General features: G+C 43.5%; 1 protein-coding gene across 2 annotated transcripts in view; it reads right to left on the reverse strand.

Moving 5' to 3' along the window:
• The window catches only part of bmp6 (bone morphogenetic protein 6), a 135,295-nt gene that overhangs the window by 66,065 nt on the left and 53,824 nt on the right, over positions 1 to 15,406 (reverse strand). The gene's annotated exons all lie outside the window — the stretch shown is intronic.

The raw sequence follows: 15,406 nt of genomic DNA on the forward strand, positions 1-15,406 counted from the left end.
CAACCATGAGGGGGGAGGTTGTTTAGGGGTTGCTACTAGACTAGAATAACTGTAGTACAGAAGAAAAATGAAGTTCTTTTAAAAAGTTACACTCACAGACAGGGAAGCCATGTATATGCCTTGGATTAAAAAGGGGGTAACATGGTAAAGTGAAACTCAAATAGCTCAGTAAAGATGTTTGTTGACACACTAACCTTAAAATGAGTATTTTACCAGACATAAAAAGACAACAACTTTTAAGAGAATTGCAGCAGGCACAAGATTCAGTTGAGATTAACAAAATCTGCAATTAGGACAGCCAATGGAACAATGGAGAAGAGGATAGTGAACAGGTGCGGGAGCAACAGTAAAGTCTCTCAGTTGTGTCAGGAGTCAGAGAATGATCGAGAACCACAGAGAGATTCTCCAGGGCAGATTAGGGTGGAAAACAAAACATGGCTGAGGTATCAAATGGATAATTCTCATCTGTTTTCACTACTGAAAATGATGTTAAATTTACCAGCAGTGGCGGATAAATATTCCTGGCTAGGATTAAGGCTCCCAAGGTGAACTCCCTAGAGTGCTAAAACAAATGGGGACAGGTAGTACGAGAGCTTCTGGCTCATATAGTTAAACAGTTTGTGATAACCAGTGTCACAAGGCCTTAGGGAAAGCAGATAGGGTGTAAAGCTAGGACAGTCCAATATAAAAGTAGAAATATAATACTTAGCTTATACCTGGCATTGGTACGATCACCAGAACGACAACTAATTTTAGGGCTCTCAGTTATCAGGGTAGGCGGGGTGAATTGGGGCTTCTTTTCATTGCAGAATTAGACTTTGTAGGAGGTTTTTAAAATAATAAAAGGATTCTGCTCGAGTAGATAGGTTTTTTTTTAAAAAGGTAGACAAGGATGAGCCAACCAGGGGGCATCAGTATAAAACATGTAAACAGAGTTAGGTTAAGATGCCAGGAAGTATTGCTCTTCAGAGCGTCACTGACCTCTAGAACAGATTACTGAAACATGTGACGTGTATGGATTCACAGCAGTCCTTCAAAAAGGAAGCTGAAGGAGTTCCCGAGAGTCAAGGATATCTCAAGTTAAAGAAAGTAGGTGAAGGGTTGCTGTAATCATTGATCCCAGTTACTTGCTTGATCAGATCTTGCTCAATTGCCTTTGGGGTAGGAAAGGAATTTGCCATTGTTTTGTTCTAATTGGCTGAAGTTTTTTTGGTCAAGGGACTGTGTGACCGGGTTGGGGGGGGGGGGTAAGAGTTTGATATGATTCTAAGTTGCACCATGTCTGGATGGACCAGTTTGGTCGCTTCCTGTCCTTTTTCATGTGTCCTCCTGCCAGTACTCGGTCGATGTCTGGAGTCACTCTGATGTACGTTTGTTAGTACAAATATGAGGGAGGAATAGGGGGCATTTCTGTCTGGTCCCGAGGCAGTGGGAATGCAAGGCAGATGAGGCCACTGGCACATGGGGTGAGAGTCCAGGAATGTGCTGAAAGTCTCTTGACTGTCGCGTGGCAGAATTTCAAAATGCAGCAGAATGAACCCATTCTCTTTATCGTCACAAAGAAGAGTTTCCACTTGACCTGGTCAACTGCCTCTTCTGCTTTCAGGTATAAAGTACCAGGGCAGGCATGTTGGTGTTATAATGATGGTTCACACTGAATGTTGCCCCTGTATAAAGCCTGTTCGGTCTGCATGAACTAGCCCAGCAATAACTGCATCTAGTCTGGAGGCCAGGTTCTTGGCCAATGTTTTATAGTCAGCATTGAGAAGGGATATAGGTCTGTATAAACGCCAAGTGGAATCCTTACCCTTCTTATGTATTAACTGGATTGTGGCTGCCCTGGGGGTGTCTGGGATGGTCTCTGCCTCCAGTACAAAGTGTAGGAGTTTCAGTAGGAAGGGAATGAGCACTTGGGAGTAGGGTCTTGTAAAACTTAGCAGGGTCGCAATTAGGCACTGAGGCTTTCCCAGCTTGGCGGAATTTTACTGCCAGCTGGAGCTCAGGACAGAGATTGGGTGACTGTGTGCTTTCTTGGGAGGGTGGGGAGAGGAAGACTAGATAAGTATTGTGCCGTGTCTTGAAGTGTGGCCTGGTATTCGCAGGAATAAAGTGAGGTATAGTAATTTGCAACCTCTCAGTTTATCTAAATGGATCTGAGGTGCACAACAATTCTACAGTTTATACACCCAGTTGTTTTATCCGTAACTATATTAATGTCTAGGGTTGTTCCTTTAACAGCTGAAGCACATTTGAATGAATGGACATGTCGGATATAGATGATTCAAAACAAACTTGCATAGTATAGAATAATAAATACCCACCTTAGAAAAGTGCTTCACATTATCACAAGGGGTGGGGAAAAAAAAGTCACCTAAGGACACTATCCCATTAAGAGCTTTGCCAAATGAAGCCAAGTGACTCTCCCAAACGAGGCCTTTTAACACAACTCTTAACTGGAGAAAACAGCATCGAGATCAAAAGCAAAAGTATCTCAACACTCATCTCTCCAAGCTGCATCCACAACTTGCATTTATATAGCGCCTTTAACATAGAAAAATGTCCCAAAGTGCTTCACAGGAATGTAATCAGACAAAGGCTGACACTGAGCCAAAGAAGGAGATAGTAGGAGGGGGGTAACTAAATGGTTGGTCAAAAAGGTGGGTTTTAAACAAGAGGAGAGGTTTAGCAAGGGAATTCCAGAGCTTAGGGCCGAGACGGCAGAAGGCACGGCCGCCAATGGTGGGGCGAAGGGAGTGGGGATGCGCAAGGGGCTAAAGTTGAAGGAACAGAGTTTTTGGAGGGTTGTCGGACTGGAGGAGATTATAAAAGGTAAGGAGGGGCGAGGCCATGGAGGAATTTTAACAAAAAGGATGAGAATTTTAAATTTGAGGCGTTGGTAGATGGAGATAAATGTAGGTCAGTGACCAAAGGGGTGATGGGTAAGCAGGACTTGGTGTGGGTTAGGATAAAGGCAGCATAGATGAGCTTAAGTTTATGGAGTGTGGAAGAAGGGAGGCCGAACAGGAGGACACTTTAATAGTTGGGTCTAGAGGCAACTAAAGCATGGATGAGGGTTTCAGCAGCAGACAGGCTGAGGCAGGGGCAGAGATGGGTGATGTTACGGAAGTGGGTCTCTGTGACGGACAGAATTACATGGTCATATGTGACGCCGAGGATGCCGACAGTCTTGTTCAGCTCGAAAGAGTCGCCAGGGAGGGGGATGGGGGAAATCAATGGCTGGGGGAATGGAGCTCGTGTTGGGGGCCGAACACAATGGCTTCAGTCTTCCCATTGTTTAATTGGAGGAAATTGAGGCTTATCCAGGACTGGTTGAGTCTGACAACACAGAGGTAGACAGGTCAAGAGAGGTAGAACTGGGCCTTATCAGCGTACATGCAAAACCTGACATCATATCTTCGGATGATGTTGCCGAGGGGCAGCGTGTAGATGATAAATAAGAGGGGGCAAAGGATGATCCTGGGGGGAGCTCCACGGGTAGCGGTCCAGGGTCCGGAAGAGAAGCCACTGCGGGAAATTCTTTGGCTACAACTGGATAGATAAGAGTGGAGGGCAGTCCCACTCAGCTGGACAACAGACAATGGAGGAGGAGGATGGCGTGGTCAACCGTGTCAAAGGCTGCAGACAGGTTGAGATGGAAGAAGTGGGATAGCGCACCATGGTCACGGGGGGAAAGAAAGTGGGGCTGATGAAAGGGACAGTACCTGAGGAGAGGGGACCAGTCACAATGTCAGCTAGAATGGGGGGGTGGGGGTCAGGATGGGAAGGGAAGTTGGATGGTCAGCAGTTTAACAGGAATAGGGTCATGAGAGCAGGGGGTGGGTCTCAAGGACAAGATGAGCTCAGAGGGGGCATGAGCAGAGATAGGAGAGAAACTAGAGAAAGATGCAGGATGCAGAAGAGGCCGCTGAACGGATGGCCTCAATCTTAGCGTCAAAGAAGTCCAAGAGCTCCTCGCATTTATTCTCGGAAGAGAGGGTGGAGGGGGCAAGGAAGGGGGGGTGGGGTGTTTAGATAGTGTAGAAAAGTCAGACATCTTTGCATTCCAGGATGATTCCAGAGTAGTGAACAGTTTTGGCAGAGGAGAGCAGGGCCTGATAGTACTTGATGCTGTCCAGCCAGATCTGGCAACGAATGGCTGAACCAGTTGTGCATTATATACATTCAAGTCTGCACCCCTTTGCCTTGAGAGCGGATATGGGGGCCATTCCAAGGGGATGACCAGGGTGGAGAGAGCAAGGATTTTACTGGGGACAAGGGCTTCAAAAGGCAGAGGTGAAGGGATAAATGAGCAGAACAGATGCAGAAGTATTGTGGTGAACAGAGAGCCAAAGGCTAGCCAGGGAGTCTGAAAGTGCCATTGCAAGTGACTTGGACTTTTCTCCTGAGGCAGATGCAGAAGGAAGTAGGGTTGGAAGGGGGATGTGAATGGTGAGGGAGGGAAGGAAGGCAGAGATAGCCTTGTCTGTGATTGAGATGATGGGGGAACAGAGAGGGCACATGAGATGGTAAGGTCGAGGGGGTGGCCATGAATATGGGTAGGAGAGTTTATATGGAGGGAAGAGTTAATGGAGGACAAGAGGGGGCAAGGTAAGTGGAGATGGAGACTGAAATCACCGAGGACAAGTCGTCGCTCAATACAGAGGCCGAGGGAGGAAAGAAATGAGGAGTCGCACAGTGAGAAACTTGGCATGGGGCTTGGTTGGTGGCAGAGCAAGTATTTGAAGAGAGAGGCTAGAGGGGTGGAACGTGCTGAGGTGCTCAAAGGAGAAGGTGCCAGGGGAGTAGAGCAGGGACCAGTGAGATTTGGTGATAAGGGTCACACTGCCACCATGGCGGTTTGGGCGGCGCAGGTGGTGGAAGGTATAGCCAAGTGGGAGGCTTCAGTAAGGGGCATGGCGTTGTCACCCGAGAATCAAGTTTCCGTCAAGGACATGATATCAATACAATCATCCACAATAAAGGTCATGGATGGCAATAGCATCAGGTCAAAAAGAGAAATGAGGGGTGGGGCAAAAGAGTTTTGTATGTAGATGCTGAACTGCTTTCAAAGAACAAGACCACATCTACAATACAGGTGAGAGAACATTGTATTTGGTGGTTGAATGAATGAGAAACAAATAGCAGTATACCAAATAGGATTCTGAACACCTAAACACCTGGCCAGTTTTTTTTTTTTGAGAAACCAAAAGGTGAAGAGCCAAGGTCCGTAGTACCGACCACCACAAACAGAAGGGTCAAAGAGAAGACAAGGTGGAACAGGATGTCGGGAATAGATAATGCAAAGCTTCAGTTAAACGCCTTGGGAAAGAATAAAAGAAGAAGAATTTGTGCCACAAGACATTATTTCAACTCAGGGGAGGGTGGAGGGAGCAGGAGCGTGTGTAAGACTGCATGCTTTCAGCTTTAAAAAACATTTAGAGCAACACTTACCACAATAGTATCAAAAAAAAAACAGGTTGTAATGGAGAGAGCAAAAGCAAGAGCGCGCACGTAAACACAGGCAGACTGGAAGCTAAAGGTGAGGGAGCAATCACCCAACAGACTAGAAGCTTTTCTTGTATTCTGTCCGAGAGTTTATAAAAATAGTTAAAGAGCTACTCCAGATGTAGCAGCAAAATTCGAGTCCTGAACAGTGTTACAATTTCAAGATTTTAAAGAACTGTTCCAAATCATTCCCCTCCAATCGGCTTACAACAGAGAGGCGGCACAAGGTGGTATTTTTCCCCTTCTGAATTTTACAAAAAAAGTCTTTAAAAAAAGCACATGTGCCTGTAACAGACGCTGAGCTGCCCCAGTGCACCATATATACTTACGTCATGACATAAAGTAGCATCATGATGTAAGCATGCCCACCAGTTGACCTAGCTGAACAAGTTTACAAGGCTGCCAAGGGAGCTTTGAGTTTTGGCAGAAGATTAATGGACTCCAAAAACACTGGATCTCTATTACTGACAACACACAGACCCGTAAGTTTATATTTAGTAGTACTATTAACGGAGTGAAACCCATTCATTGGGAGTTAACAGCTTTGCTATATTGTAAAAGTGCCGTTGAAGAAGGGACATCACTAACGAAAAATCATAGTTTCTAATGTTTTGGGTGTGTCCCAGTCAGTATTCTTTGGCCAGTTTTTTTTTAAAACAGAAAGGACTGGATGTGAGCTATGTTAAGACACGTTTTCTTTAAGCAAAAGGCTTGCCTAATAGGTGTTTAGATGCCCAAGACAAACCCATGCTGAGTTGTGGATCGATAGGCAGATGAATGGTAATTGCAATGTGAGATGGGACATTGTCCCTTGTTTGGGTCTGAGAAACAATTCATTAGCCAGATCTGGTTTTTCAGAGAGACCTTCACACCTTGGTGTTGAAAATCTTTTGTGATCTCCCAGTGAGGGGATTTTAAATATCAGAACAAAGACACCAAAAGTGAGTCAAGCAGCAGAAGGCTACAAAGGGAGAAAACTGCTGCCTGGGCAGTAGAACAAGGTACTTACTGGGAGACAATGTGCCTTGAGCGGAGTTAGATGACCCACCAAAGCAGGCCAACTTAAATACATTCTTTATTTTCATAATAGTACATGAAGAGACGCTATATTGATGATACCAAGTATCCATCATACTCTGATGTGTTTTTGCTAACTGTAGAGCAGCTTATGAATCAAACTGAATATTGTTGTGCCCAGTGTTAACTTAGTCTGTGTACAGAGAGATCGAAGGACTACACGCACACAAGATATCCGATACGATAAAGATTGGAAAAATACAAACTATAAGAGCGATAAATCAAGTGGCAAGAGACGTAGGTTGCATCATACATGCTTTAGCCATTCAGTAGCCTTAGGGTCAGCATGACAAAGTCTGGAAAGTCCTGATAGAAATGAGCAGCCATTCACTAGATATACAGTGTCCTCAACTGCACTGTAACTAACAGAGGGCTGTTTGAATCTCAAGGTGTTGTCATTTGCCACACACCTTGCCACCCAACCTTAAACAATTGAGCTTGCACCAGAGATGGCGTAGCAGCTTAAAGCCAGGCAGTCTCTTATCAGGCTGAGTGATGAGAAAGCAGATTCTTACTGACTGAGCAACTGATCCTCATTCTGAGGCAGCATCCACCATGGAGATGATTGGGAGCATAGTCCAATGTTGGTCTTCTGTTGATGTGTCGGTGGTGAGCAGCTTCCCATATATCTTTGAAAAGGTGCCAGTTGTGCCACGTCCTGGATTTTCTCAGGGATGTTCTTTGCTAATGCGAGGTCATATATTTGAGAGAACTCTTAGCCATGTGGTGCTTGTTGGTCTCATAGTCCCTGTTATTATTCTCATGGTTTGTTTTAATTGTATATGAACTAGTTTTGGGTTGGAAGAGTTTAACCACAAAAAGAACACAATATTCTTCAACTGAGCAGCAGAGAGCCAGCACTGAGCTGTGGAATGTTTGCACATTAGCTCCCCAAATTGAACCGGCAAGCCTATCAGGCTATTTCTGCTCTTGATCTTCCTAGATACCAACAAGGAGCACCTCACCAAGGTAAGTGTGAAATCTAGTTATCACTAGATATACTGGCTTTGGGTCATGTGCAAGCCATTCTCCATTCAAGAAGATGTTGAGTTCTTGAAGTGTTGGCATAATCAAGATGGAAGCATGACACCATCTTCGACACACATGGCTTCAGCCTCCACTTTTTGCAATAGTCACTGATAACTGCGATGTCTTGGTTCAATGGGGCGCAAAGCTGCTATGCTCTCGTTATGCTCCCAGTGTTCATCCTTTGGGGGAAACCAAAGCAGCAAACAGCAGACCAAATCTGGATAACCCGGATCCTGGTTATAGTGATATTGCAGCAGTTTACTTGTGTGGTAATAACCTAACAAGAAGGGAAAGACTGTCACTTTGACTTTGAGGAAGTGACATCCCAAAAAAAACTGTGGAAAGCTTTACATGGTACAGTGTTACCTTGATCTCCAAGAAAAGCATTTAACAAAATTGTGCACAAAAGGCTACTATTTAAGATTGAAACGGTGGGGATTCAGGTAAAATCTGGGAGTAGACAAAAATTGGGTTGGAAGCAGTGGCTGCTCCTTAGGGGAGTTATGTTGAGGTAGGGGCGTGTCGTGAGATGGTTACTCCAGGGAATGTTGTTGGGACTCCTATTATTTCTAATTTACATTAATGACTTGGGATTCAGAAACTCAAGTGAGCAAATTGGTCAGATTCACAGACGATACCAGGCTAGAGCTGCAAGTTGAATTGAACTGGAGGACACAGATCAAGAACGGCAACATGAAGTAGCCAAAATATTTTGCAGGAAGTGCCTCCAACTGAGATTACTTGAGCTCAAGATATCAGAACTTGAGGTGGAATTAGACAATCTGACACCTCTGGGTGGGACGAAAGCTTCCGGAGCAAGAGTTTCAGAGGATGGTCACCCCAGTGGGAGAAAGGAAGCTGGCAGAGTAGCGACTATTCACAGGTCAGGGAGAGTAGGTGGAGTTCCTCAGGGCAGTGTCCTAGGCCCAACCATCTTCAGCTGCTTCATCAATGACCTTCCCCTCCATCATAAGGTCAGAAATGGGGATGTTCGCTGATGACTGCACAGTGTTCAGTTCCATTTGCAACCCCTCAAATAATGAAGCAGTCCGAGCCCGCATGCAGCAAGACCTGGACAACATCCAGGCTTGGGCTGGTAAGTGGTAAGTAACATTCGCGCCAGACAAGTGCCAGGCAATGACCACCTCCCCTTGACATTCAACGGCATTACCATCGCCAAATCCCCCACCATCAACATCCTGGGGGTCACCATTGACCAGAAACTTAACTGGACCAGCCATATAAATACTGTAGCTACGAGAGCAGGTCAGAGGCTGGGTATTCTGCGGCGAGTGACTCACCTCCTGACTCCCCAAAGCCTTTCCACCATCTACAAGGCACAAGTCAGGAGTGTGATGGAATACTCTCCACTTGCTTGGATGAGTGCAGCTCCAACAACACTCAAGAAGCTCGACACCATCCAAGATAAAGCAGCCCGCTTGATTGGCACCCCATCCACCACCCTAAACATTCACTCCCTTCACCACCGGCGCACTGTGGCTGCAGTGTGTACCATCCACAGGATGCACTGCAGCAACTCGCCAAGGCTTCTTCGACAGCACCTCCCAAACCCGCGACCTCTACCACCTAGAAGGACAAGAGCAGCAGGCACATGGGAACAACACCACCTGCACGTTCCTCTCCAAGTCACACACCATCCCGACTTGGAAATATATCGCCGTTCCTTCATTGTCACTGGGTCAAAATCCTGGAACTCCCTTCCTAACAGCACTGTGGGAGAACCTTCACCACACGGACTGCAGCGGTTCAAGAAGGCGGCTCACCACCACCTTCTCAAGGGCAATTAGGGATGGGCAATAAATGCTGGCCTCGCCAGCGACACCCACATCCCGTGAACAAATAAAAAATAGACAGGAAGGAGCAGCAATGTCCAGAGCAAATTACCCTCTCCAACAAATTTGAAGCAGTGGCTTCCATTGAGGAGGATGAGGACTCTGGGCAGGTTCAATAAATTGATTAAAAAGGCACCAAAAAACATGAGATGGTTGAGGGGGAGGAACACCACCTTTTGCAGTCCAGCTAGAGAGTCCCAGATACTTTGCTGCTTCCCAGATGCTAGGATAAGGAACATTCCAGAAATACTGGAAAAAGATTATGGAAAGGGAGGGAGAGGATTTCAGTTTTATGGGGCACCAGCATCAGTGCTGGGCAAGATGGGGGCTGCATATGAACAGGAAGGGAGCTAATGAACTGGAAAATTAGGGATGTTTACAGCCATTTAAAACTAGAAAGGGAGGACAGGGAAAATAAACACAATCAGAAAGAACAAAAAATAGATATAAACATACAAAAAAAAATGGATAGCATAGCAAGAATAATGGGTGAAGAAAAATTGACCAGTTATAAGCAGGGAAAAGACTGAAATAAAGAAACGAGCTGTTATCTTGGTCAAAAAAATGCGAAAGGGAGTAGTGTTGGGTGGGTAGGGAGTGACTGTATCGTGATGCATAGGGAATCATAACGATATGGGACAGGCTAGATGGACCAGTAGGTCTTTTCCAGTCTGTCATTTTCAAGTGTTCGTATATATAAATGCGAAAGCATCACTCCAAAACTGTCCCCGCCTAATATCTACGCATGCACACCTTCCACTGGAGAGTACTGGATCCTGATCAGGAACGAGGAACCTGGGGTGATTTTTCCTCCTTCCTAATCCAAGAACTCTGAACCCAATTGCAGTGGTCCCACAGCTGCCCTGGATGAGATCAGCTGACTCGGGTACAGAGGAGGCACTGACCCTGGAATCTTTCTGGTCTATGCGGTTTAATATCACTTCACACTATGCACTAACCCACTGAGCCCAGAGGATTTTAATATTAAATTGTTACAAATTAGTAAAGTGTGAACTGTTTTCAACAAAACAACCCAACCCAAGGAAGCTGGCATTGTTGAGCTTTGCAATTAACAAACTTTCTAAAATTGAGAGCAGCTTTGACCCCCTGAATAAGGAAATACTATTTTCTCGGGTTGGGGAGTCAATTTAAAATGATCACTGAGGAGAAGTTAAAAGGAATTTCTTTATGCAGGGGGCTGCTGGAGCGTGGAAAACTTTGCCACAGGAAGTAGTTGAGGCAGAGACGATTGCATCCATTAAGAGATTTGATAAATATTTAAAGCAGAGGAAAATACAAGACTAGGAGAAAGAGAGCAGGGCAGTGGAATTAGTTTACGATTGCTCGAGCAAACAGCCAGCGTGGACAATGAGCCAAATGGCCTCCTTCTGTGCTGTGAACGCCTTTGGTTCAATGGTGAGTGCTCAAGATTTTAAAAAGCTTATTGTGCAGAGACTATAGTTTTAACATGCCTGTACCAGAAGCACTAACCGAGCCACAGGATACAAATGCATTTGCATGGTGACATGAAAGACTGATCTGATCTACCACTTTTCCCAAGGCCTTCAGACTTGCTTTTAAACCTATAATTAACCAGATGTTTTAAAGAAGACTGGTCAGATGCATGTGATGCAACACCTAACCCTTTCATTTAGTTTTCAATACAGGCTACTTTGAAGCCCCCCACCCCCACTTCCACCAGTTTGTTCCATTTTAGGTAGATCTAGACTTTGATTTTTTCAGCTCAAGCTGATAAAATCAGATAACTTCCCAGGATTTTTTTTAAGAAAAGAAACTATCCTTTTGTTTAGTTGATCTAGATCTCTTTCCATCCGATGAGGGAAAAAAAACTAAATTAAATAATCTAATGTAGATATCTAATATAATCTTTAATAAGAGAAATGGCAATTGCTTTAAATACTGTTGCTTTTTGCTTCTTAAGATCCAACAGGATATACCATGTTTTCTGACATCATCCTCCCCTTGGTGATTTGCTCGTCAAGACAGTAGTGCTTTTGCACTTCATATAAGGGACAATTCAGTTTTGCTTGTGAAAGAAAAAAGAACACATGATTTAACACTAACACAATACCACCCATTGTGTGCGTTTGGCAACCTACAAAACGCCTATTTGTTTATCTCCAACTAAGCATGAAATTAGATTATTCATAACCTTAGAAAACATCTTGAGTGGATGTGTTATATCCATGCCTATTATACACATGTACTAATAGAATGCCCAGCAGCAACCCCAGCTATTAAATTGATATGCAGTGAACTGAAAAGCAAACTATGCTTTAACCTGTTATAATGGTCAGCTGGAAAATCTCTAGTCACCCATCTGTAGGACTTATCAGAAGTTATGTATACAGTCATTTCGCTTGTTTATACTACCCTTTAAAAAAGAAACAGACTGCTGTTCTGAAATTACTGCAATCAAACCCTGATCACCACACAATTACAGTTTACCAAGAAAGGTTACCGTTAGATTTGGATTTCAGTAACCTGAAGATAAAAAATAAACCAATTTGAAAGCCATTGTACTACTGCTCATTTAAAACTATTCATTCAGCAGTTTAATCCAAACAAACGGAACACACAATAAAATGTTATTTTACAAAATGGTGACTTAAGTGTGCTGCAGTATCTACATTAAAATATGGAAGTGATTAATTGCACTCAATGTAGAGAACTAAAAATCTGAAATGGAGACCTGATGCTTGGATCAGATTTAGCATTTATTGATTACAATTATAAAAGGGAGATATTTGTTTGTTTTAAAAGCATGTTTGAGACCTCACTGGTGTGCGGACCACCCTCAACGCATGGTCCAACGAGTTCTATTGCATAGATGTCAACCGGTCTCAAAATGGAAGTATAGTTGCGCATCAAAAGCATTTTCATACTTTTTTTTGGTATGTTCTCTTCAAGAGAGATTTTGGCTTCCTTCAGTTTTCTTGCCATGTACAGCTCTGATTGAAGAGACAGAGGATACCTCACTGCCAGGCCTCTACCATTTCTTCTTTTAAGAAGGATTTGCAAGAGAATCTCTCAGAAATGCACCACCTCAGATTTTTCCTTCTCGTCCCCCTCAGCTCCAGCTCCTCGCCCCTCTCCTCCAAAACTGTGTACCTTTCATTCTTTCACTAAACATTTCCCCCAGTTTGGTGGTAAAGATCAGGAGCTCGCTGTGCAGTAAATTGTGGGCACAAACATACAATCAACATATCTGTTAAAACACGACAGCAAAATAAATTTTTAAAAAATCACTGAATGAGGAAATCACTCAGCCACTATGGATTGATGTAGAAAATTAAGTCACAGCTCTGGGCAAACATATCAAGTTCTAGCCCAGGCTATTAGGGGAGACGGAGATCTTTCTTTAAAAGCTTTAGTAAAAGCACTGAAAAACAATTAAGTGAATAAATTTTAATCACGTTACTGTGAAATAAGTAATTTTTTGAATTTGTAAATCTGTTTCAACCTTTATTTTGGGCATTAGAAATTTTAACTACTGGGGGTGGGGGGAGAAAAGAGAGAAATCCATAGCAGATCAGTCAGCAAGGGAAAAACACGTTAATGTTTCAAGGAGACCCTTCATCAGTAATGAAGGACCCCAACCAAGATATTAACCTATCTTCCTTTTTCAGACATTGCTCATTTGCTGACGTTTCTGATTTTAAATCACTTTCAGCAATTCTTTTTTGGTCATATCAGAAAAGTTCTCTATAGGGCATATGCGTTCACCAGGAGAGAGCTGTTCAACTCACTACATACTAACAATGAATTTGAGTGCACATAACCCGAAAGGATGAAGTCTGACTTTATAGTATTACATAATCATAAATCTACAAGTGATTCAGGACTGCGTTCTTTCATTAAAATATACCGAAATTACAAATTTACCAAAGAAACACTTTTCTAGAGCAGCATTCCCCGACCTTTGTCCAGACTAGAAAACAGCAGAACACAGTTTCTTTGCTCACAAATCAGAACCCCGTTTTCTGAAAGTAATCCTTTTGGACTAGTTGTTACTTGAACCTTAAAACCTGCTTGCACATAAGTTCTATCGGAAGGGATGAAAACAGACTTTAAAATGCAATATTTGTAAAATTATACAGGTTGTTGATTTCATGAGCGATTCTGGTCAATGAAAGCAGTCCTGAATATACAGACCTGACAAGAGTCAGCTGGAATTACCACTTATTTTAGTATGCTGGGATGTTTCCTTGAAAGATTTGCTTTACAAACATATGAATTAAGAGCAGGAGTAGGCCATTCGGCCCCTCGTGCCTGCTGTGCCATTTGATAAGATCACAGCTGATCTGATTGCAACCTCAACCCTACTTTCCCGTCTACCTACTATAACCTTTGACTCTCTTGTTAATCAGGAATCTATCTAACTCAGCCTTAATGACCCTGCCTCCACCGCTCTCTGGGGAAGGGAGTTCCACAGACTCACGACCCACTGAAAGAAAAAATTTCTTCTCATCTCCGTCTTAAATGGGAGACCCCTTATTTTTAAACTGTGGCCCCTAGTTCTAGTCTCTCCCACAAGGGGAAACATCCTCTCAGCATCTACCCCTTCTAGTCCCCTCAGGATCTTATATGTTTCAATAAGATCACCTCTCATTCTTCTAAACTCCAGTGTATACAGGCCCAACTTGTCCAATCTTTCCTCATAACCCCCTCACACCAGGAATCAGTCAAGTGAACCGCCTCCAAAGCAATTATGTCCTTTCTTAAATAAGGATGCCAAAACTGCACACAGTATTCTAGATGTGGTCTCACCAATGCCCTGTACAACTGTAGCAAAACATCTCTACTTTTATATTCCATTCCCCTTGCAATAAATGACAACATTCCATTTGCCTTCCTAATCACTTGCTGTACCTGCATACTAACTTTTTGCGATTCATGTACTAGAATACCCAGATCCCCCTGTACCTCAGAGTTCTGCAATCTCTCTCCATTTAAATAATATGCTGCTTTTCTATTCCTCCTGCCAAAATGGACAAGTTCACATTTTCCCACATTATACTCCATCTGCCAATTTTTTGCCCACTCACTTAACCTGTCTATATCCCTTTGCAGACTCATATCCTCTTCGCAACTTACTTTCCTACCTACCTTTCAGTCATCAGCAAATTTAGCAACCATACATTCGGTCCCTTCATCCAAGACCTTCTACTACTACTACTAAAACCTTACAATTACTAAGTTACACTTGTTTTGAAAGTTAAACGAGTCAATTATTCACCAACTAATCACTTTGAAATTGGATGCGCCCAATTCTAGGCCCCGAGCAACTCCACGTCAAGAGTTTAGATTCAGACAACACCCAACATTGCTCTGAATAGAATATCATCTGACAAACAATACAAGACTGAATTGGTATATTTGAATTGTGTGTGCTTTCCTGGAATCAATTGTACAAGGCTGCAATTAGTAGTGCAATACAAATCAAACACTTGGAGGAATATCACCAAATGTACAGCCAGAGGTCTGGTTGAAATGCCAAAGCAGTTTTTAAGTTGCAGGAAACAAACTACTTTAAGCATATTTTTAGATTTCGATGCAGAATAGCAAATTAGAGGCCCAATGCATTGCATCATGTAGCAGTAGCATCTGGGTTTATGCCTGTAAATCACCAAATGCCAAGTTATTATCTCTGCTCTGCACTTTGATCCCAGCAGAGACAGGCTAAGAGACAAAATCAGATGTTCTGATCACCATTCTCCTCGAGGCCTGTCATAGAGAAGCACTGGTAGAAGCCTGAGGCACCAGTTGGAGCAGATCTCCAGCCCACCCTCTCATTTGCGTAAAGTTGCAGAACACCAGAATATGCCAAAAGTGAAAGGGCAAACTTTTCTAGAGCAGCATTCCCTGACCTTTGCCCAGACTAGAAAGGCTGCTCTAGAATACAGCAGATCACACTTTCA

Source organism: Heptranchias perlo, chromosome 3, assembly GCF_035084215.1.
Source record: "Heptranchias perlo isolate sHepPer1 chromosome 3, sHepPer1.hap1, whole genome shotgun sequence".
Lineage (NCBI taxonomy): Eukaryota > Metazoa > Chordata > Chondrichthyes > Hexanchiformes > Hexanchidae > Heptranchias > Heptranchias perlo.